Genomic DNA, 11,985 nt, shown 5'->3' on the forward strand with positions numbered 1-11,985 from the left:
CAAGGAGTCAGCAGACTAAGCAGCTCTGGACACATCAGTTGGAGAAATATCACTGTCCCTGGTGTCTCTGAGGTCTAGGTTGAATTCTCTTCATATTCCCAGTTGGCTCTCCAGTACTGACAAGCCACTTCTCTCATTGCACCTCAGTTTCTTTATCTCCAAATGGAGTTGACAAGCCCTACTCATCTCCAAGATAATTGAAATGAAAAAGAAGCAAAGACCTGATTGCAAATTGCTTTGTAATGAAGGGTGAATTGCAGTAGATAAAGGAAAAGCCCAGGGGTGCAGGACTTCAGACATCCTTTGGTGGTTCTATTACCAACATAAGTGGCTCCATCCCATGGTGCTTGCTGCCTTCATAATTAGACTGGTTTCTTTCATTTATCACATGTAGGGGGTTTCTCAGAACCTACCTATGTCATCTTGGATTAGACCCTTCAGGCTAACATAGCCACCCCTGGGTCAACCCCTATAACCAGATGATTTTCTTCCCCCTCTGAAGCTGGACCAGTATTACTCAAGGCATCTGCTAGGCATTGAGGGATGCGTGAGAGAACAATGGTGGGAAAACAATTATCAAAGTGGGGATTTTAAAAGATTAAGAAACTGCCATAATAGTTCAGTTGACTTTTGAGTATTGACTCTGGCAGGTGGAAATGCAAGATATGCCAACATCCTGAGCAGAACTTTCCCTCTTGATATATACCAAATCTAGCTCCTGAGCATTACACACCTCCGATTTCCTGTACTGCTGTCCACTACCTGCCTGGAACTATTATTAATTTTTACGGCTGGGTCGATAACGATCCTGCGTGCTTATTCATTTTCTAACCCCCAAATCCAAAACTGTTACTTGCATGGATCGTAAAAAGACTTTTCAAATATTAGCCTAAAGATTTTCAGATTATGGAGGTGGGCCCTAAATGTAATTACAATATCCTCCTAAGAGTGATGTGGAGAAAGTGAACGGTGCTGAAAGCAGAGTTTGAAGTGTTATATTTTGAAGCTGACTGGACACAAGTCAAGAAACACATGACTGCTAGAAGCTTCCAAAGTCCAAGAGGCCAATTGTATCTGCTCACAGTCTCCAGAAGAAATTGATTCTACTAATACCTTTGGTTCAATAATTTGGATCTGTATGATTTAAGCCACCACACTGTGCTGTTTTCTCATAGCAGCTATAGGAAAGTTATACAATATAGCTGAGCTGGCTGCTCAGCTAAGTGTTTTCTATTATTTTACAGAGCGCTCACAAGATGGTTGGTGTTTGTGGGAGTCAATTGACTGGATTTGGAATCACTGGGTTTAGACTTGGGAGGCACAGTTCTGTCATTTACAGAAAGGCTTATCTGAAGGAGGAGCGACTCACTCCTCCCTTAATGTGGGTGGCAGCAACATGTGAGGTCCCAGATCTAATTAAAGGGAAAAGGAGACAACCAACAAAATGCCAGCCTTTCCCCCTCTCTGCTTCTTCTCCCACCTTGACCTCCTGACAATGAGAAACTGACCCCTCTGCACCTCAGCCCAAACAAACCCTTTCCCCCCTTAAGTAGTGTCTGTCAGGTGTTTTGCCACATAAAGAAGAAAAGTAACAAACATAATGGTAATTATTATCATTAGTGCTTAATTCATAAACGCTCAAACAGAATAGAAAAGATATGATACAGTTTTCAGAACACGCATGCTTCAGATGTGGGACGAAGCTAGGAGTACAGACACCAGAGGGTGGGAACAGGAGCTGCCACACAGGGTTCTCCGCTCAGAGAACATTTCCTGCTCTTTTCCTCCCCTCCTGGCACCTGGTTGTCAGTCTGGGGCTTCATCAACAGATCAGGTTTCCACTGTTGGAACTTCATCCTTACGCCTGGCTCTGTCCTGCTCCTGAGCACCACTGCCGCCTCCTCCCTGCCTCACTCACCTCAGTGAATAAGCGGTGTTTCCTCTGCCTTGTCTCCATAGTCTCTTATCTAAAGTAGTCACAGGAATCTGTTAGTTCCTGTGGTTGACTGTTTTATTGGCCTCGTTAAAGGCAATGAAGTCAGGCAAGTTCTCTTAGTTAGGGTTACTATCGCTGTAATGTGAAGCACCATTAATAAAAACTCAGGGATAGAAATTGGGATTCAACCTGAAGACCAGAAAAGCAAAGCAGCCAGCCACTAGCTCTTACCTCAACCTCAGTCCAAAAATGGTTATCATGCCTCCAGGAATCTCAGAATGAGACTGAGCCTGAGAGCTGTCTCCTCCCGTTTTATAATCTTCCCTAGGGCTGGGATTAAAGGTGTGCATCACTGGAATTAAAGGCATGCACCGCCCGGTTTCTATGGCAACTAGTGTGTCTACAGGGATTAAAGCTGTGTGATATCACTGTCTGTCTGGCTGTAAGGCTGACCAGTTGGGCTGTTTTACTCTCTGATATTCAAGCAGGCTTTATTTATTAAAATACAAATAAAATATCACTACAGCGATAAAACACCGTGACCAGAAGCAAGCTGCGGAGGAAAGGGCTTATTTGGTTTGCTCTTCCACATCACTGTTCTCTTTGTAGGAAGTCAGGACAGGAACTGAAACAGGGCAGGAACCTGGAGGCAGGAACTGATACCGAGACCACGGAGGGGAGCTGTTTCCTGTCCTCTTCATCATGGCCTGCTTAGCCTGCTTTCAGTAGAACACAAGACTATCAGCCCAGGGATGTCCCTACCCAAAATGAGCTAGACCCTCCCCCATCAGTCACTAATTAAGAAAATGCCCTATAGGCCTGCATATAACCTGGTCTTAAGGAGAAATTTTCTTAATTGAGGTCCCCTCCTCTCAGATGACTTCAGCGTGTGTCCAGTTGACATAAAACTAGCCAGTACACAAGTGTAATACAACAACTGCAGGCAACCTGACAATTATTGAGATCCATAGCCACTCTGTGAAGCAGCCATCTAATTAACCCCATTATACAGATGTGAAAGTATAGACCAAGTGAGTCCTGGAGCACTGACTTTGGTTGAAACCAGTCACGGGGGTGGTAGAAGTTGGATCCAAACCTGGGCAGTCAAACCTGGATATGTGTGATCTTAGACCACTGTGCTTTCGTAAGTTGGTCTAAAGGCAGAGTGGAAACCGGTGTACTAGGAAGGAGGTCGTTTGAGCTCAAGCAGTGTCTGAGAAGTGAGGAGTTTATAGCCAGGAAACTGGTGGGCACAACAAATTGAAAGCAAGCGAGCAGTGTGTCCTACCTGCTTGGACGCTGTATTGGTGGGAGGCCTTAGTTACCTGTTGTCTGAGAAGTTAGTGTTTCCTCTTGAAAATAAGCAGGAGCTGGGCATGAAACTGCCTTATAAGTTTGGATTCTGAGTTTCATCCAAGGCTCTGACACTGCACCACCCAAAACAGAGAATATTCTGAATTCATTATATCTTGGTTTAATGCCAGTATTTCCCTTACCGAGGACACCTATAAATATCTTCACATGGTGAACTGTCTGTTTCAAAACATCATCCAGTACAGCGAACTTACTAAGCTGCAGTTTTTGCTTTTGTATATGAATTACTTAGCTTGCTAAGTGGAGCAGGTAGGTTTCCTGACAGAAGACAATAGGCTGTTTTGGTGAGAATATGTAGGATATACTTGCTAATCTTTCTCAGCTATTACAAGTAGCTGAAGTGATTTTATTACTTCCATCATCGTCCCTTGTTTAGGAAATGCTAATAAATCAAAGGAAGAAAAGAAGACAGGGTTTGAATATGCTTTATCTCTTTTTTTTTTTTTTTTTTTTTTTTTGGTTTTTCGAGACAGGGTTTCTCTGTGGTTTTGGAGCCTGTCCTGGAACTAGCTCTTGTAGACCAGGCTGGTCTCGAACTCACAGAGATCCGCCTGCCTCTGCCTCCCAAGTGCTGGAATGCTTTATCTCTTTATCTGTTGAGTAGAGGGAAACAAAAATTATATATCAAATATGCATAGGGCATAAAGTAGTGGAGGGAAATATATGTCTGTGAATTTGAGTTTTTGTGTCCAGCTGGACTGGCTATACTACCTAGTTATCAAATCATACACTAATCTAGGTTAATATCTTTCAAATAAACTTAGATACCACAGTGCATAAGCAGATACAAAGGCATTTTAGGTCTTTATGAATTCATAGCCCTTATCTCTCCGAATTACCAATGGGTCCAAAGGTACAATAAGTCTCACGTGGGTTGTTTGTGGTGAATTTTAAAGAGTCATTTTTATTATTTTCATTTGTGTGAGTCTGTGTGAGTGACTGTCACGTGTGTTTGGATGACTGTGGAAGCCTGAGAAGGAATTAGATTCCCTGACTGAGCTGCAAGTAGTTGGTTGGCTATGAATGGCTCCATGTGGGCTCTGGGAACCAAATCCTGGTCTGTTAGAAGAGTAACAAGGTCTCTTAACTGCTGAGTCATCTTAAAAAAATATTCAAAAGGCTTATTGGTTTTAGGAAACATTGAGGATCAATAATAGACAGCAGCTGGCTTACAAGCACATGAACTCTGGACTTAGATGCAGGAGAGAGGCAAGGTATTCCACACGCATGTGCTCTGATAGTCCATACCCTGATTTTTGAGCACTAGAGTCACACGGAGATCAAAATAGCACGGACAGTGGTAATACTGTGCTAGGGAAGGCAGCTTGTAATCAAGGCTCAAACGGAAAACGCTGGGCCACAGACTGAGCAATTTGGGGGCTGTTCCCATTTCAGCTTTAGATGGAGAATGGTATTGGAGGAGGAGGGAGAGAATAAGACTATGTGAGAACGAGTCCAGCCTGCTCGGTGATTCTTGCTTTCAGTCTGCTAGTTCCTCTTCCAAGGAAATGACCGAAAGGAACATCACATTGTACAAGCTGAGGCGTGTGATAATGTCTCCATGAAACTGCGGTGTGCTTTCTGTGCTGGACATAAAGGACGACCAAGGCATTGAGCTTTTTCAACCTGGTCACACAACTTCCTAACTTTTTGATAAAGAAGACTTGAGAGGAAAGGACTACAAGTTAAGGCATGGGCAATGCCATGCACATGGTCATGGCTTCTCCAGGAAGAGACTTAGGTGATGACCCAATGGAACTTTTCCTCTCTCCAAACTTCCTATCCTTTCATGGATGAGCAAACTGAAGGCCGCAAGGACTGTGATTTCAGAAACATTAAACTGTCAACCATCAGGAAAGCCTGCCATAAATCTGTCTGGGTTCCCAGGCTCTTGATTTTCCTGCTATGGGTCACAGAAAGTCTTGCTTTGCCCCTGCAACAGCAGTTGGTGCCTGATGCTAATGGAGTTCTTGGCTACCCGTCCATCAAATACAAAAGCTTTACCTTCCTTGAGTTTTCTTCACCTTATAGATGAAAGGAAGTGATCTTGGACATCTGTGACCCATGCCTTACTGTGGCCGGGTTGGATGCTCCTATTGCTCAATGAGGTACAGGACCTTTGTTCCCTCATTCTGTTCTGTAAACATTCCATACTACCAAGACACTGCTGAAGCTGGCTGCATCCACTTGAAGATGAGACTGACTAATGAGGAGACTTCTAGAAATGCTGAAGTGGGGAAGTGGAATGAGTGTTGTTTGAAAAATAATAAATCAGTGGTTGGTTGAGAATGCAATACTCAGAATAAGAAAATAGTTAGAAATCTGATCAAGCGTGAACAAGCCAAAAGCTCCTAATGCACTGTGAATTAATCATCTATATCTCTATCTATCTATCTATCTATCTATCTATCTATCTATCTATCTATCTATCTATCTATGTAAAGGGCAACTTCAACACATACATCAAAGCAAGGGCAGATCAGTCCAGAAAGCCTTAGCTAATCAGAAAAATTCATTCCAAGGTGACACAGACTTTACATAAAAAAATTAAACCCTCCTAGGGGCCTGGGAGCTTCTGGCATTTCCGGCTCAGCAGGCACACAAGGAGACATGCTAGCACAGGATTTAACTGAAGGGGATGGAGGCTCCTGTAAAAATTTGTTTCTGATTCCTTTTCAGGTAGAGGAGATCAGTATTTAGACCAGCCCATGAAGGGCACAGTCCAGATACATTCATCACAAAGACGTGGCTGTGTTCTCTTGAGAGCTTGGGTGGACAGCTGAAGTATATTGCGAGGCAATTCATGCGTTTGTCTGTTAATGAAGTCTCTTATGAGTCGGGCACCTATGCATGGAGGCATCCGTCTGGTGAATGGAGGACGGCAGAGACACATGGGTCTCTGGTCTGAAAAGAAAGACAGATAAGGATATATTTTATACACCCATGTAGGCAGAAATATGAGGAGATGATGTCGGTTCTCTGGGGAGGAAGCGGAAAATACGAGGAGCCTACATGGACATTGTTGATGCCTCTACCCTGCATATGTGGCAGGCACGGAACAATGGCTGTCAGTCTGTTTGTGCCTTATCTGGCAGATGCTGGTGAGAAGAGAGCACAGGGTGCCCCAGAGGCTGGACATGTTTCTGTGGTAGGATTTCTCTCACGGAACTGTGAGCACTGGAGAAGTGAAATTCCCTTTAGCAACAAGGATCTGAGAGGATCTAACCTCAGCCAGGAGCCTAATTCTCCTAGAGTCTACCTTTCTTCCATATGTCCTCCCTTCTCCTCTCTCAGCTCTGAAAAGGTACCCCCTTATCGCTCCTTTGGATCAGAGCTATCCATGCAGTGGGAAAGATGGCAGCAGGCAGTTCCAGTCTAACAGCTTTCCAATCTGGAAACCCCCTTTTAAAGGAGGAACTGTTCGTTCTTGGGTTTCAGCAAAAATCCCAGGGAGAAAATCTGGCCCAACCTGATGTAACCTTTTCTCCCCACCGTCATCACTGCTAAGTAAATGAAATTCTAAGAGTGGTCAGGGCTATAGCAGAAGCCCAACCCAGTGGTCCGAAAGAGCCAATGGTACGGTTGTCAGTGCCTGCAGTAGAACATAGAAACTGAGCAGGGACATTTCTATGAAAGAGAAATTGGTGTCATGACCAGAAAAACAGAGGACGATATTGGCAAGGCAAATAAAAATGTAAAAACCAAATCAAAGCACTCAGATGCCCACTTTACAGAAGAATCATGCTTCTTGAAACACAGAGACACTGAGATGCTTGGACTCCTCAGGCAAGGACTTCCTAATACTTTCCTGGGCTCACAGGGTCCCTGGAGTCCTGGGGCAAACTGACCAAGCAGACTCCAGAAGAAGTGAATAACAACTTTGGAGACCAGCAGCTCTAGAACCCTCCACAGCCACAAGGATCAATATCTGAGTCACTAGGCAGCCAGGAGGCCATGCTTTTGGGTTATCTTCATCCTTAAGATTCCAAGTTGGGAATATGAAACCAGTAATGACAATTTCTTCTTTAACTCTATCATCATAGTGTAGGGATAGCTAATGGACAGTGTCTTTATCCATTCTGCTGCTATAGCAAGAGTACCACAGACTTAATGGCCTATAAACAAAAGCTTGAAAAGCTTTCCACTCTAAGGCCAAGATGTTAGCTGCCAAGTAAGGCAGGCACTTTTAGGGATGAACTCCTATATTAACATATTTCCAAAGTGCTTTCCTTCCTTCCTTTCTTCCCTCCTTCCTTCCTTTCTTTTGTTTTTTCTTTTTTTCTTACTTTTTTCTGCTAAAATTTTAAACAATATAAGCATTCCTAGTTGTTCTTTCTAACCTCTTCAATGTGTATTCAATGACCTTGTGCTTCTATGCTTCCTGAAGCATCTACTCTTTCCTTCCTAACCTATGACCTGAAGCTGAGGATGGCTTGGAATGTGCTCCTTAAATGAGCATGCTCAGGAATGAGCCAAGATCTAAAGTGTTTTCCCACAGATTTTGCATAGGCTCTCAAAATAGAATCCTCATGACTCTCTTGTTTGAGGACACTGTTTTGGAAATAACTCTTGTGCACGCCTTTGTTCAGATAATACATCTTTCTCTACTTGTTTTTCTGTTTGTTTTGTTCTGTTTCGGGGCCATTGGCTTTGTTCTCTCCTAGATGTGAACACATAGGATTAGGTCACAAAAGCACTAACAGATTCAGTATCTACTGAGGACCCTCTTTCTGCATCATAGATAAAGCAATCTTTTTCTAAAACTTAATTTTTTATTGTTCAAGAATTTTATGTGTATATAATATACTTTAATTAAACCCATCCTCCACTTTCCTCCCCTTATTATTTTATTTTATTCTTTATATTCTTCTCCTTCCCAACTTTATGCAGCATTTAAAAAAAAAAACAACCCCATAGAGTCCACTTAATGCTACCCATATGTGCTTGTATGTGTAGGACCTTCTACTTAGAGCACAGGCGCCTTACTGAAGTAAGCTGTCTCGGCCTCCCCCAGAAGCCATAAATTGCCATTAGCTCCTTGGCAGGTGTCTTAAGGTTTCTATTGCTGTGAAGAGACACCATGACCACGGCAACTCTTATAAAGGAAAACATTTAATTAGCTGGCTTACAGCCCAGAGGTTCAGCCCATTAACATCATTGTGGGACATGGTGGTTTGCAGACAGACATAGTGCTGGAGAGGTAGCTGAGAGTCTTACATCTTGAAGGCATCAGGAAGTGAACTGAGAAACTGGGTGATATCTTGAGCATATTTGAGACCTCAAAGTCCACCTCCACAGTGACACACTCCCTCCAACAAGACCTCACCTACTCCTACAAGGTCATGCCTCCTAATAGTGCCACTCTCTTTGGGGGATGTTTTCTTTCAAACCACCACAATATGGGTAGCACTTCATGATCTCCATGATCCATCTGGGATTGTGGCTGAACTGATCTTATGCACACAGTCACAGGTGTTGTGAGTTCATGTGTGCGATGGAGCTGCCCCGTCTGCGTTCCTGCAGACGTACACAGCTGTTAGCACTTACAATCTTTCCACCCCTTCTTCCACCATGGTCTCACAAGGAAAGGGCTGTGTATAGATATCCCATTTAGCACTGAAAACTGTAGTCTCTTCTTCTCTGTACATTGACTGGTTGTGGGTCTTTTATTAATCAAGACGACATGTTCTTGTTGCACCCACAAGAGCAGAAAGATCAAGGCGGTCCTTTCTGGGGCACTAATCCCATTTCATTTAAGTAACATTTATCATAATGACCTTATTCTTTTCCAATGATTTTTAATACAATTGTCCTGGGAACTAGGTTTCAACATACCGTTTTATGGACATCCAGACATCCAGACTATAGGAAAGAGGAAAGAACAAGTGGGGTTATCAGTGTGTAACATATCATCTCAGTGCAGAGGTTTCTCATTGGTTTAGGGAAAAAGGCAAAAGAGTCCCTTTCCTACACTGGTGGTATATGGAAGCCAAGGACAGACACCAGGTCAGGTTCTAGAGTAAATACCCTGGGAAATGCTAGTGGACTGTGCTCTAAAAAGTTGCGGAACTTGATGATGGAAGCAGTTTGAAGTGAGCACGGATGAGTGCTGTAGGTAGCGGGGCAGATGAAGCTAAATACCAGTAGACTCTGGCAATCACAAAACAATGGTCCATTATTCTCAGCAACAGACTTTCTGCCTGAGGCTGGGCTTCTATGTGTGCTTGAAAGTATGTTGCTGAGACAAGCAGGATGCACAAAAAAGGGTAGGAAGAGAATGGACATATGGTATATTTTTGTAAAAACAAAATAAATAAGGCTAGTAGACAAATTATCTTCTTGCATAAAAATCCCCCTTTTCTCTCTTCTCTCACTCCTAGACATAAAGTTAATGTTATGCTTCCATTCCTTCAGACGAAACTTACTGGCTAAGTTTTACTAACAAAATAAGCATAGAAAGAAAACATATAGATCTAGAAAGAATTATTGAGATTACCCATACTAAACATCTCAGTTTATAGGGAAAATACAAGCCCTAGTGACAGAGGTACCCCACTCTTCTCTCTGACTGAGAAGTAGAGCTGAACAAACCTCTGTATTCACATCAACACATGGCCTTATCTTTAGGAGTAGGATTCTTGCTGTGTCTTTCAAGGAAAGGATGGTATGAAACAGAATCTGTCTAATATACAAGAGATCATACTGGAGGAATCCAGATCCCAACTATACTCACTCTGTGGATCTGGACAACTCTGTGGATCTGAACGACTCTGTGGAACTGGAGACTGCTCTTTCATTCCTGGCGGCCCAGACCTGAATAAAAACATATAAGCATCCCCCTGAATATTAACCTTCATCAGGCGATGAAAGAAGACAGAGACAGAGACCAACATTGGAGCATTGGACTGAAGTCTCACGATCCAAAGGAGGAGCAGAAGGAGAGTGAGCACGAGCAAGGAACTCAGGACGGCGAGGGGTGCACCCACACACTGAGGCAATGGGGATGATCTATCGGGAACTCACCAAGGCCAGCTGGCCGGGGACTGAAAAAGCATGGGACAAAACCGGTCTTGCTGAACATAATGGACAATGAGGACTACTGAGAACTGAAGAACAATGGCAATGGGTTCTTGATCCTATTGCATGTAATGGCTTTGTGGGAGCCCAGGTAGTTTGGATGCTCACCTTAATAGACCTGGATGGAGGTGGGTGGTCCTTGGACCTCCCACAGGGCAGAGAAACCTGCTTACTCTTTGGGCTGAGGAGGAAGGAAGACTTGATTGGGGGAGGGGGAGGGACTGGGAGGTGGTGGCGGGGAAGAGGCAGAAATCTTTAATAATTAAATTAATTAATTAATAAAAAAAAATAAAATAAAAAAAAAAAAAAAAAAAAAGAAAAAAAAAAAAAAAAAAAAAAAAAAAAAAAAAAAAAGAAACTATATTCATTACAGCACTGTTTGGCCAATAACTCAGGCTTATTTTAACTAGCTCTTACATCTTGAATTAACCTATTTCTCTTAATCTGTCTATTGCCACGAGGATGTGGCTTACCAGAAAATCTGTGTCCTTCCCCTTTGGCAGCTACATGGCATCTCTCTGACTTCGCCTACTTTCTCTCTCTATCTCTGTTTGGATTTCCTGCCTGATTTTACTCTACTAAGCTATTGGTTGAAATGGGTTTATTCATTAGCCAATAAAAGCAACACATATACAGAAGAACCTCCCATATCAACTTGCTATTAGGAAAGTGTATAGTTCTTAGAGTGGTTATAAGGGTTAAATTAGTTCATGTTAAAAACAATACTACCTTAAAAGAATTTACACAAGAAATTCCAATTATGATGGTACAGACTAAAAAACAAATCTGGATAGATACTTAAGAAATAGAGTGCAGAATATGTCCAAAGAAGAATACATCACAAACAAGCTGGATTTATTGAAGGAATGCAAATAAATTTACCTCAATAACAAGAAAGATCATAATGCATTGCAGCATTAGATAAGAGGGGAAAAAGATTGTATCAGTAGGTGCTAAAATCAGTATTTTATAAATGACATAATCCCTTAAAAATATTTCTTTCTTTGGACCTGACACATAATAAGTGCTCAAGCAGTGGTAGTTATTAGGAACCCGGAACCATGACTGATCTGCATGAGTAGGTTACTCAAAGACGCTGGCCTTTATGAAGGTAGCAGTTACCTCTTGGTCTATTTCCTGGCCTGGATTTCAATACAAATTGAAAACTGTTGAGAAAATAAACATATTGACTTTATATGTTCATCAGATCCCCACTCTGCCCCTTTTTCAGACTCAACATTATTTTTCACTTTGTTAAGACAATAGTTCTGCACCTATGAAGTGGAAATGAGGCTTACAATGATCCAGTGAAGCAGTCACTGTGCCAACTCTGGGCAGATTTTCCACATAGCAATTCAGGTCCCTTGGTAAGCACCTCTGTTTTGCTCCACTTGGTCCAATGCCTATAGAGCAGGTCTTTGGTTCAGGTTAAAAGGTAAAGGCAGAAATCTCTGTTGATTTATAGGAACTCTATTCATGATCCTCTATCCTGAAATTATCCTAAAAAGGCAAGCCCCAGGTGAAAGGAATTTATGATCACTTTGACGGAGACTCTTACAGGAAAAAGGAAGTGCTGAAAGGAAGAAACTTGAGCATGG

The sequence above is a fragment of the Chionomys nivalis genome, chromosome 17, assembly GCF_950005125.1.
Source record: "Chionomys nivalis chromosome 17, mChiNiv1.1, whole genome shotgun sequence".
Classification (NCBI taxonomy): domain Eukaryota; kingdom Metazoa; phylum Chordata; class Mammalia; order Rodentia; family Cricetidae; genus Chionomys; species Chionomys nivalis.